This window comes from Ursus arctos, chromosome X, assembly GCF_023065955.2.
Source record: "Ursus arctos isolate Adak ecotype North America chromosome X, UrsArc2.0, whole genome shotgun sequence".
Classification (NCBI taxonomy): Eukaryota; Metazoa; Chordata; class Mammalia; order Carnivora; family Ursidae; genus Ursus; species Ursus arctos.
The window spans coordinates 348,465-360,583 of NC_079873.1; the positions used below are offsets into that span (position 1 = coordinate 348,465).

At 53.3% G+C, this 12,119-nt stretch overlaps 1 long non-coding RNA gene across 1 annotated transcript; it reads left to right on the forward strand.

Annotated features, from left to right (window-relative positions):
- Positions 1 to 501: 501 nt before the first annotated feature.
- LOC130542985 (uncharacterized) lies at positions 502 to 11,644 on the forward strand. The gene is made up of 3 exons (XR_008957946.1): positions 502 to 566; positions 9,149 to 9,190; positions 11,459 to 11,644. It is a non-coding gene; the product is annotated as an uncharacterized LOC130542985 (long non-coding RNA).
- Positions 11,645 to 12,119: the final 475 nt, after the last annotated feature.

Consider the following 12,119-nt stretch of genomic DNA (forward strand, 5'->3'; position numbering starts at 1 on the left):
TGTCAGAACAGGGCCCATTTCCACCGCGTCTTTCCATGTCACTTGCAGGCTTGTTGCGTTCTTGGGAAATAGCTATCGCACCGCCGATGCCTGGTTTCCCCAGTTCCGGCCACACTGCTGCCCTTACTGCCGCCCCGTGCAGAGCCAGCCCTCGTGGTGACCTCTGAGAACCCGACATTCTTTGTGCAAAGCACATCTGATCCGGCCGCAGATTGCTTTCATGCGCCCTGTAAATACTGTCACATGCTCCCCTGCGCCCCAATGGGGGAGCACGCTCGCCTTTCATCACCGACGCGGAGAACCGTGCGCTCCCGTCACTGCGCGCACATGCATGCGCGCACGCACACCCGTCGCCGCACACGCACACGCACGCATTCCTGTCACCGCGCACGCACACAAGCACGCATACACGTTCCCGTCACCACGCGCACGCACGCACGCACATGGACATGCGCGCTTGGACACGGGCGTTCAGTGCTGTGCTGCTAGCGCCCGGAACCAGAGATGCGCAGCCGGCCGGGGAGGTCAGTCGTCCACCGCGATGCTCCCGGGTCCCCACTCCCACGGTAAGAAAGGACCCAGTGTCTGCGGCGCCAATGGAGAATTAGAAGTTCATTTTGGGAATGCGAGTGCAGGCCTCCCTAGGCACTTGCAGGGGTGGGAGGGGATCGATGCGTCGGAATACGCGGCGGTTCAGCTGGGCTTTCCAGCGACCGAGCTTCTCGGCGCCTTGATTTATGAGGGGTGTTTGCGGCCCTGCAGCCGGGCCCTCGGCTTCTTCCCGGAGCGGACACACGTGTTTTCTTCATCCCCAGCTGAATGGACGTTATTCACATCCTATTTTCAACCCCCACTTTTTCTTTTTCTTCTTCTTTTTTTTCCTGGACATTCATTAAAAAGCTCTCAAGTGTTCTTTAGCTTGCAACGGGCGGGGGCTCATTTTGGTTCCACTGTGCGTCCTGACTGTGCCACAAAGAAGTCCCCTGCCCCAGCACAGCCGTGGGACCCTGGTGGTCCCGAGTGGTCAGGCAGGGTTAGCCAGCGGTCAAGATACTGCGGGATATCAAAGACATAAACTAAAAGGCGCGCACGGACCAACGCTGGGAGGTTTTGTATTTACGCACAAGGCCGTGGATGGCCACGTCCGCCCACCACTCATATGAAGGGCATCTTCCCCTGATCAGAACAGAGCGCAGCCGTCTGCATACAATCAAAGCGCTCTGCGTTGTGCGCCCTGCTGCGCCAAAGTTTGCAAAGTCTCTGTGCGGCGCTGCACACAGTCTGGGGCGGGTCTCAGGGGGTGAGCCCTGGAGCGATGAGGCCAGCTTCCTGCGCACGGTGGCCCTGCCTTGGCAGCCGCGGATACGCACGGACGGCTGCCCCACCATCCTGGATGAGCCGGGTTGCGCGTGGCTCAGGGCGTTCCCCAACCCCCATCCTTGGGGCCCGGCTGTTCATTTTTCAGTGCCATCATTTTAACAAGGTAATTTTTGGTGTATGTTCAGGAGCGGTAGGTGCCGCTAAAAAAAGTCTATTAGTGCTGTGCGTTTTTAACTGTTTAAAAGTATTTTTTTTTTCTGCGTATTAGGTTGGGGAGATCATTGTAGATTCACGTAGAGTCGAAGACATTTAAAAAAATTTTTTGTCTTGTTTTCCTGGACCACATTCTGCATGCGTGTCCCCAGAAACCAGGGTTTTGCTTTTTTTTGTTTGTTTTTATTTACTTTTTGACAATATCAAATATAAATCACGAGTCTAGAAGGAGTTGGGGGTGGAGGCAAGATGAGCCTGTGGGGTGACCCCACACTGATCAGGGGAGGTCCCCCCATGCACGGCCGCTACGGAGTGGCCGTCCTGCATTCCAGCGCTGGTTTAAGCTCAAGGGTCTGCAAAGTGCAGTGACGCGGGGAGAAGAGAAGCCACACCCAAGTCCCTCCACATGTGTTTGTTCTGATGGGACAAACAGCAGATCAGGTCCCTGTTGATCCCACACAGAATGGGATTTGGAGGGTCCGTGTGGGGCGTGCCCAAGACACATGGGGGGCACCACTGAGTCGTGTCTGAGTCATTTAGGGACGGGGTTCCTCTGCAAGAAGCCAGTTCGGGGGACACAAAGGCAGTGAGGGAATTCTTAACTGGAGTTTCCAGGAACACAGGGAGGGGACGGTTTGGCTACGTGTGGACACTGCAGTGTCGTTGCCTCGTTTCCCTTCCACCTTTCGTCATCCTGGGGTCTGCCAGCCGGGCCGGACGCGTCCTGCGATGTCGAGTGACGCGGAGTGGGTTGGAAGATTCCCGGAAGCTCTGGGGCCTGAGTGCCGCTTGTTTTCTGGGGACGGGGCTCAGCTGCTTCTCTGGAGACTTCCCAAATGGGGAGGACACGTGGTTTCTCGGGAGGTAGAACAGTCATGTCGGGCAGTTATAAGAAGTGGCACAAACTGGTGACTTAAGACAACATTCATTCCCTCCCAGCTCCGTAGACCAGAGTCAGAGATCCAGGTGGGGCAGGGCTGCTGAGATCCAGACGGGGCAGGACCCTTCAGATCCAGGCGGGGCATGACCGTGCTCCCTCCTGAGGCTCCAGGGGAGGGTCCTTCCTGCCTCTTCCAGCTTCTGGGACTCCAGGCGTCCCTGGCTGGCGGCCACATCCCTCCCATCTCTGCCTCCGTCCTCACGTGGCTTTTCCACGAGGTCCCATTGCACGTGATCCCATTTATGCAAAACGTGCAAACCAGGGACATGCACGGAGACAGAGGGAGGCTGAATGGTTCCAGGGGCTGGAGAGTGGACGGGGAGGGGCTGCCAGTGGGGACGGGGTCTCCACTGGGGGATGAGAATGTTCTGGAAGCAGACAGAAGTGGCGGTCGCAGAGCATTGTGGATGTGCTAAGGACACAGGACTGCAAAGGGGAGATGGGTCTAGGGTGTGAATTACGCCCCGATAAAGCCGTGAGTAAAGCGAACGTGACAACGTAGTCTGTGCTCCCGCCGGGGTCCTCCGTCAGCTCTGGAATCTGTAGGAACGCGGGGTCTGCGAGAGAGGACGGTGCAGAGAGCACACCCCGCTCACGGGAAACATTGCCCTTGCATTGATGCGGGGGGCGGTGGGGTTTCGATCAGACGGGCACCACGCAGGCCGAGAGGACGCGGCGTCCCTTCAGAAACCACGCGGCCGACCCGGTGCCGTGTGCAGGGCAGCCGGTGTCCGCGGGAGGAAAGAGAGACACGTGTTTGTGGCTGAGTGGGAGCCTTTTGTTTCCTCTGCCATCCATCACGCGGCCCTGACAGGCCGGGAGGGGCGTGTTTGAACTCCTCTTTATCTGACAGCTTCATGCATCAAAACGTAGCAAATAGAATTAGATCAAAGTCCACACTGGCTGTCTGCTTGCGAGGTCGGCGAGGATGCTTGTGTCTTTATCGGGGAGGTGACAGTTCCCTGTCACCAGCACTGGGTCGGGGGCTGCGTGCGCGGCGCGGACGGACGGACGGGGTCTCCGCGGCGTCGCCCCCCACGGAGGACGCAGGGGTGCTCAGGGTCGGACACCTGCCAGCTCCTGGCTCACCACGGTCGGCGTGTCCTTCTGTCCCGCGGCCCACGTGTGCATCCCGGGTCCTCTGGGCCGGCCGGGCGCGGCCCAGAGGGCATTCGTAACCCAGACTTTTGTGCAGAATGAATAGGGGAAGCAGGAGAAGGCCCCTGCGAACAATGGGATATTGTCCATCGGGGCCGATGCTGCGAATTACCGTGATGGATAACAGGTTTACCCACAGCCTGACCCCACTCCTAGGGCCAGGCCTGCGTGCTCTTGTTAAAGACGCAGAACATGAACCGGGGGCGGGGGGGACGGGGTGCAGGATGCAGGAAAAGAAAGCTACCAGGCCGGTGGAGAGGTGGGGACGGAAATTGCAATGCTCTGGGTGTCTGAGGTCTGGCCCTGCCGGAGGGAGTAGAGACCGTGTCCCTGTCTCCCCAGATGTTCTGCTAACGGGGTGGACATGTTGCCCTGTGCACGTGGGCCGGCTTGCAAAGTTTTTTCCGGGACCCCCGTGCACACCGAGGGGGGAATGAGGCACGCTTCGGGACTCAGCACGGAATTCATAAGCATTTGAGGCACGGCACGTTTAATGAGGTGATGGACAGGGGAGTCCTCAAAATGCAGCATTCCCGAAAAAAAAAGGAGAAGCCTGGTGCATGTGGGCATTCTGTTTTCTTCAGCCTGGTGTTGGGGCTTAGAGAGGTTCCCGTCAGTGCACACGTTGGTTTATGGCTAAGCACGGGAGACGTGCGGCCGAGTCGTGACACTTCTACGGGGGGGACGTGTCCACGTTGGGCTCCCACGGGGACAGACTTGCACGGTGCGTTTTTCCGACGGAGAAGACGAGAGCGTGGGACTCTGTCCACGCCAAGCTTGGGTCGCTGAGCCTCATGCTTCTGGTGTCGGGAAGGAGAGGCGGGTGGAGGGGTCGGCTCGACGGGGGAACCGGGGTGGGGGTGCTGGTGGTCTGGGACAGCGAGGTGCCTGGTGGCCTGAGTCCCGGCCTTGGGGGCCGCGTGCGGAGGCCGCCTCCGTCCCCGGGACGGGTGGGGCATCCAGCAGTGGGATCTAGAGTCGAGTGGCGTCCAGGCAAGCCGCCATATTGGGGAATTTTTACCAAAGAGGCTCTAGTAGACATTTTGGAGGCTTTTCAAGGCCCTTGACGATGCTTTCAGGCAAATTGGGACTCTAGGCCGTGGCTTCCCTCACGCGCATCTGTAAGAAGCAAGTTTCATAGACAGGTGTTGGTGCCACGCCTCCCCCACAGACGGGCCACGTCTGCCTCCTGTCCTTTGGGCCGCGGGCTTCAGACCATGAATGTCTCCTACTGTGTTTTGGGCCACGGGCTTCAGACCACGAATGCCTCCTGTCCTTTGGGCCACGGGCTTCAGACCACAAATGTCTCCTACTGTCTTTTGGGCCACGGGCTTTTGGCCACAAATGCCTTCTATTGTCCTTTGGGCCACAAGCTTTTGGCATGAATGCTTCCTACTGTCCTTTGGGCCACAGGGTTTGGGTCATGTCTGCCTCCTCCTGTCCTTCGGGCCACTGGCTTCTGGCCACGAATGCCTCCTGTCATTTTTGCTGTGGACCTTGGGCCACATTCGCCTCCTGTCCTTTGGGCCACGGGTTTCTGGCCACGTACGCCTCCTACTGTCCTTTGGGCCACCGTCTTTGGGTCACGTCTGCCACCTCCTGTCCTTCGGGCCACGGGCTTCAGACGCCTCCCGCCACCTGTGTCTGAGTTTCACTCCCTGTGTCCGCCCTCCCGCCCCGACATCTGTCCACGGTTACTCTCTCGACAGACGCTGCGCATAAGACAGAAGGAGGAAGGCCGCCGTGTCCCTCTCTGGCCACGTTCTGCCCCGTTTCACAGGCGAACCTGTGTCTTCAGGGCAGCTCTCTGCCTCGCAGCCGCGATTCCCCGGTTTTGAACTCGCCTCTGTTCGTGCAGCCGTGTGGTCTGCCTTACTGTCACTTCACGGGAGGGGGCGACGCCTGCTGCGGGGAGCTGGCTTCTCAGTGGCCCCGTTCGCAGGGGCTTCGGGTGACAAGGCCCCCACTGGGCTAGGACTCGGGGGCTGTGTTCTGATTTTTTTTAACGCAGCATTTTCATCCCGCCACGTGGCCCGTGCCACAGTGGGCTGCTTTTCAACCTCCACTCCCCTGGAACAATCAGTGCCATCCTCCCGCTGGAGTCCGGAGGCGTCTCGAGGCCGCGGGGAGTCCAGCCAGGGAGGCGAGGCTGGGGCTCTGCCCCCAGGCCTGTGTCCAGGTGTGCCAGACAAGGAGGGGGACCCACGGCGTTTGCATACCAATTGTGATTTGTATGCGGCAGCTGGAAAAATCCCAGAGCAGCAGCTGAAGGGAAACTTAATCACGGTCCTCGGGGTTGGAGGACGGGGAGCTCAATGGGACCAGCTGTTCCAGCTCCTCCGAGGGCAGGAATGAAAATTAAATTAAATTAAAAAAAAGAAGAGTGGGGAGAGATGCGGGCGCGGGGAGGAGGTAGGTTGACCCAAGCAAGGCAGGGTCCCTGACGAGGGCGGTCACAGGCACCCAGGTGGGGGCCGCCCCAGGTGAGACCCCAGCACGCCCTGCCTGCTCCAGTCCAGCTGTCTCGCTGGCAAGGGGCGTGCGGGGATGCGTCCCAGGGCGGGGCACGTCTGTGACCTCACTCAGCCTGCGTGGACGTCAGAACCGCCCGTGGTTCTCGTAGCTGCAAGCTTTTATTATGAGGAGAAAACAGCCAAGGGTACAAAGGGGCGGAGAGACGTCTGCAAGGAGCACCTGGGAACTCGGCACCTGCCTGAGGAACTTGGCATCGCTCGTGGTGCGTGTCTATGCGTGTGTGCATGCATGGGACCCTCGCGCAGAGTTCTGTGTAGACGCAGGAAACCCGGCCACACCGACCTAGTGATTTCAGTCGTGTCAAGTACACGGGTGTATAGGAAAGGGCATTATACAATACATTCTTTTTTTTTTTTAAGATTTTATTTATTTATCTGACAGAGATAGAGACAGCCAGCGAAAGAGGGAACACAAGCAGGAGGAGTGGGAGAGGAAGAAGCAGGCTCATAGTGGAAGAGCCTGATGTGGGGCTCGATCCCATAACGCCGGGATCACGCCCTGAGCCGAAGGCAGACGCTTAACCGCTGTGCCACCCAGGCGCCCCTCTACAATACATTCTAAGATACGTGTCCGTATACTTTGGGGTACTCACATTTTTATACTTTCCATACAAGCCATGTATAATATACATTGTTTATATAAAGAGGAACTTTATTCGAATCATATTCAATGTACTTATCTATATAAAACAAGATATAATACATGATAAAACGTAATATTTGTATATATGATATTTATAACTAGGTTTTATATATGAGTTGAATGTATAAATGGTTACCTGATATCATGAAATATATTAATAAGAATCGTTAAATACACTTACCCATATAAAACCACGTAATACATCATAAAATATAATACTTACATACTTTATATATTTTTATATTTATAAGTAAGTTAAATATATGAGTTAAGTATATAATTAGTAAATTTATTCATTTAAATTATAGTAAACGTACTTATATAAAACAATAAATTTCATGTATAATATAAAATACATATTTCATGTATATTTATATTTTTATAGTTTATACGTTATGTATAATGAGTTAAACGTGTAAATAGTAACTTTATTTAAGTCACGTTAACATAGTAGTTCTATAAAATACATTTTATAATCAATATAAAATAAAATATTTATAATATATAAATATGAACTGTAATATACATTTATATTTTTATGATTTATATTTTATTATGTTATACAAATGAGTTAAATATATAAGTAATAAGTATTTGAGTCATATTAAATAGGCTATTTTTATAAAACAATACGTGAATAATTTATAAAAGATATTCACGTATTTTATATATATTTATATTTATATGTCATGTAAAATATGAGTTAACTATATAAATAGTAACTTTATTTAAATCCTATTAAACACACTTATTTGCATGAAACAATAAATACATAATAAATTATAAAATATTTGTGTAATTTCTACATATTTATGTTATATAAAATGAGTATATAAATACTAACTTTATTTAAATCATACTAAATGTGCTTATTTGCAGGAAACAATAAATACATACAACAAACAGGCATGAGTCTCTTCCCTCCCATCACGTAATCCCGAGCCCTGTATCGGTTCGCGGGTCACATTGGTGGTGAGGTCTGCACGGTGTCCATACAAAGCCCGTGTCTCCCTTTTCTTGTTTTAGACGCACGGACGGTCCCAAGTGTTGCCAACAGCGGTAGCCGTCTGTGGTGTGGCACGCGGGGTCCTGCTGTCTCTTTGCGTGGGTCGCCGTGGATTCAAGGATGCGTTTTTTCCTCGTTGGTTTCAGTGTGTTGTCGTCAGTTACCAGTATCGCACCGTTCTTCTGTGGGATGCTTTGCGTGCAGTGGCGACGTTTCAAACCGCTTCCATTGCCCTCGACGCAAGCCCGTCTGTCTCTCTTGCATGTAACACGCAGTGCCCTCCTGAATGCCCATCCCCCACCCACCTCTCCTCCTGCCATCGTCCGTTTGAAGAAACAGGCTCTCAACTACAGAGAACACACTGAGGCACAGCCCAGGGGAGCTGGGTGGGGGGACGATGAACTAGGTGATTGGGATGGAGTGCACCTGTTGCGACAAGCACCAGGAGACGTAGGGAAGCGTTGAATGTCCATATGGTACACCTGCAATTAATCGTATTGTATGTTAAATGGACTTCAAATAAAAAGGAAAAAAATAAAATTGTACCCTAAAAACAAGCAAACCCACAAGGGCAAACAGCATCCTGATGACCTTCGCCGATGAAGGTGCGTTTTTGGGTCCCGGTAACGCCAGGAACAAGCTCAAAGACCCAACGCAGCGAAGGTAGAAACTTGGTGTAAAAACATTTGAAAAGGTGCGAGCGTACGATGCGTGGAGACGTGCGTGGGGCGGAGGACAGGCTGCAGCTCTGAGGAAGGGTTAGGGTGCTTCTCGGTGGGGGCTCCCGCGCGTCCTGGAATTTTAGAAGGAGAACTCATGTGGCCCAGATGAGAGGGAAATTTGGGAACCTCGGGACGGTCTGGTGTGGACTGATGGGACAAATCCTGGAGAAAAAGAACTAAAGTCTTAAGGAGACGGGTCATTGATTAGGAGGAAACATGAAAGGGTTCCAATACATAGATACCGCTGGGTCAGTACTGGAGGGTCCTCCAGTAACCTGCGAGCACTCGAAACACGGAAAGACGGAGTGGGGCGAGGAATTACCCAGCAGGGCGCAAGCAGATTGGAACAAAATACAGAAAGGGACCTGGTCGGGCTGAGGATCGCGGAAATGCTCTGGACGGGGCGCCTTGGCAGATTACGAAAATATATCTCAAGAGGACAGGCGGAAAGCCGTCCAACGCGGTTTCACAAGACGCAACCCAGGAGCGTGATTTGGCGGGGAGAGAAGCGTTCTCGAATCTTGCGGGAGGTTTTGAAGTTTCTCTTAAGTGATCCCCCCCCCCCCCCCCCCCGTCTCTTCGCGCTGTGATTCTCTAATTTTATATTTTCAGAGACCGGCAGGAGATAAACGCAACAGAAGACCATCGAAGCGGGTGAGTTGGTTCGGAATTTGGGTTTCTAGTGTTCCCTGACGAAGGCCGAGAGGTGAAATGGTTCCGGCCGTGGACTTCTCGGCTGCCGCGTAGGACACGGTCAAAACTGACGCGGATTTCTAGAATACTCACGAGGCGGAATCGACTCTAGCTCACATCGTTACAACTTCTTTTTTATTTTTATTTATTTTTGTAGCAACTTGAAAAACAGAGGATTATTTCATGTTTTGAAAACACACGCTCCAGCAGTTTCGCAAAAGTACGGGTTTCGAAAATAGTTCCCAAGTCACGTTGGAGAGGAAGTTCTATCATGGCCAGGAGGCCGTCCTGGGAGAGCGTCGAGTGGGGAGGAACCTGGAAGGCACGGTTTTTCACCATGCCTTTTGGGAGTCAGGGGCACCCTGGCGTGAGCCATGCAAGTTTTGGGACAATCCACACTTTTCATGAGTAGGGAAATGTGGATTGGTGGAACGAGTGGCCAGCCGGGAGCAGAGTCATGGATATCCCCATTTGCCAAGCGGACATGACCCTTCTCTGCCTGTGCCAGGGTCACAGAGAAAGAGCCTCTGGGGGGAGGATCTTGGGTCTTGGGGGTCTTCATTCATGGCATGGGCTTGGAGGACCACCATCAATATCCCCATCGTCTTTGGGTGAATCCTGTTGAGGATGCTGGTCTGACCTCTTGGAAGGCGCCCTCCATGACTGCATGACCAGGAAGTACGTACTTTGCTCATTCTTGGCCTTTGTCCCAGGATTCGCATGCCCCCAGGCCAAGGCAGATGGAAGCAATGACTCTCAGTTGCATCCCCCACCCCTCCCCTTCCTCTACTGCCACCCCAGTTGATACGTTCCTATCGCAACGCTCCGTCTGTGGGCAAAAGCGCGATACCATCTCTAGATATTCAGGACCAACTCTCTACACCCGGTTTCCCAACCCGCGCAGCGAGCTTGGACCGTAGCTGGCTCTCGGGATGCGTGACTGCCCTGACGGCCGTTATCTATCCGGACACGTCTATAAGTGGACGACAAGGCCACCCTCTCCCTGGATTCCGGTTGGGGCAGCTTCCCATACATGGCGGATGGGAAAGAACCACGTCATGATCCGCGAACCGCCCCCCTCGCGGCGAACTGGGTGGCTTTGCAGGGAGGGGAAGCAATTTAAAAGACTTCGATTTAGCAAAGCCTGGGCGGTGCAGAACACAGGCTTGTTTCTTCTCAATGGTATGGCTAAATTATAATTATATTTCATTCTGTGTTTCCCAAAGAAGAACGTTTTTGTAACAAGATCCCACCTCGGCGTGCTGGTATTATAAATCTTCTCCTAACGTAGAAGCACGCTGGCGATGGGAGGGGGGGAGCCCTCTGGATTTGTGGGCGGGAAGCGAGCATCGCGGGGTCCGCTATGCGGCCGGCTCCATATTTATGACGCGTGGGTGCTGGAGAAGGCAAGGAGTCTGTACCGGGTCCGGTGGTGCTAAGTCTCAGCCCACGTTAGGTTCCTCCCTTGCTTTTCTTGAATTTATCTCCCGGCAAAGGAACACTGAACGAATTCCTTAAAACTAATACACTTTGTGCCAAGAATACGAATGGGGGCGGCCAGGAAGGGCACCACTAATTACATCGCTGATTTGTGGCGTCCCTCACCCCGAACGGTTTTCTGCATGAAGAGCATTAAAAAAAAAAAAAAGGAAACACCAAAGGGGGACCTCCCGCCGCTCTGGTTGGGCGCAGCTCACAGAAAAGAATGGAGAGCTCCGGGCCGCGTGGCAAACCCGCCGTGTCCACTTCCCCGGAGGTGGGAGGGCATCCGGCCCCTCTCTGGCCTCAGCGCCCTCCTGTCTGGATTGGGAACCCTCCGGAAGGGCCGGGCTTCCTGAGGACACATAGTTCTGCCCTGTGTGTTTTGCAAACCAGCCTTGCGGAGGGCGGATCTTACGCCCAGCGTCCATGATGCTTTTCTCGGGCAACCGCTAGAACATTCCTGTCCTCATTCTGTGGCGATGCATACTTTCCAGCCAAAGCCCTTTGGGTTCAGCTCAACGGGTTGCATTCCGATACCCCTTTCTCCCAGAGGTGGGCTTGGGGGCCAGGGTGTGCCCAATGGTTCCGGGGACATCATGGAGGATTCTTCTAGGTCTGGGTCTGTGTCACAGTATTTGTAATTCACGACCAGCTTGGTGGGAGGCTCAGAGGGGAAGATGGGGCGGAGGGAGAGCCCAACGCTTCTAAGGAGTTAAACAGTTGTGTGTTTTTTTTTTTTAAAACCAGTTGGCTTGGATTAACAAGTGGAGGGCTGCCTTTCAAACACAAATCAAGTTGTTCGCACCCACAAACTCAGCCTGCTTTGGCCGCCATTCTGAGCTTCTGAGATGGGGAAAAAAACAGCGTGGCCTGGGATGGTCGACCCCAGGGAGATGGGAAAGCCAGGAACGCAGAACAGAAATGCAGCCCTACATGCAGTGGACGTGAGTACATTCGTTCTTGCAAGTTGCTATGCTGGTAAGGCTCGCGGAGTTAGGACGCTGTCCGCTGCGTGTGGCCCCAGGATGGTGTGTCTTCATAGATCAAATTGGTCGTGTTGGAACGAAAAACCAGAGACGGCAAATTGTTTGGAGTGGTGAGCTGGCTTGGTAAAAGAGAAGGTGCCATGTATGTGTCCTCAGTGATCTTTGCGTATTCTTGCGGGAATGGGGAGCTAGGCGTAGACAAACTGCGTCCTGACCCAGTGGGGTTGGCATGTGGGTCGCAGACAGGGGGACAACCGAGATTTTCTTTGTATTTCTCCACATTATTTGCCTGTCTCAAATATAATTTAAGAGTACAACAAAGTAAGAGGGAGAAACAAAATTCTACCAAGTTGTGTTAGTAGAGGGGAGGTATTTCTGAGGAAGTCGAGATGTTTCCCACCCCTGTTTCGCTGAAATATGAT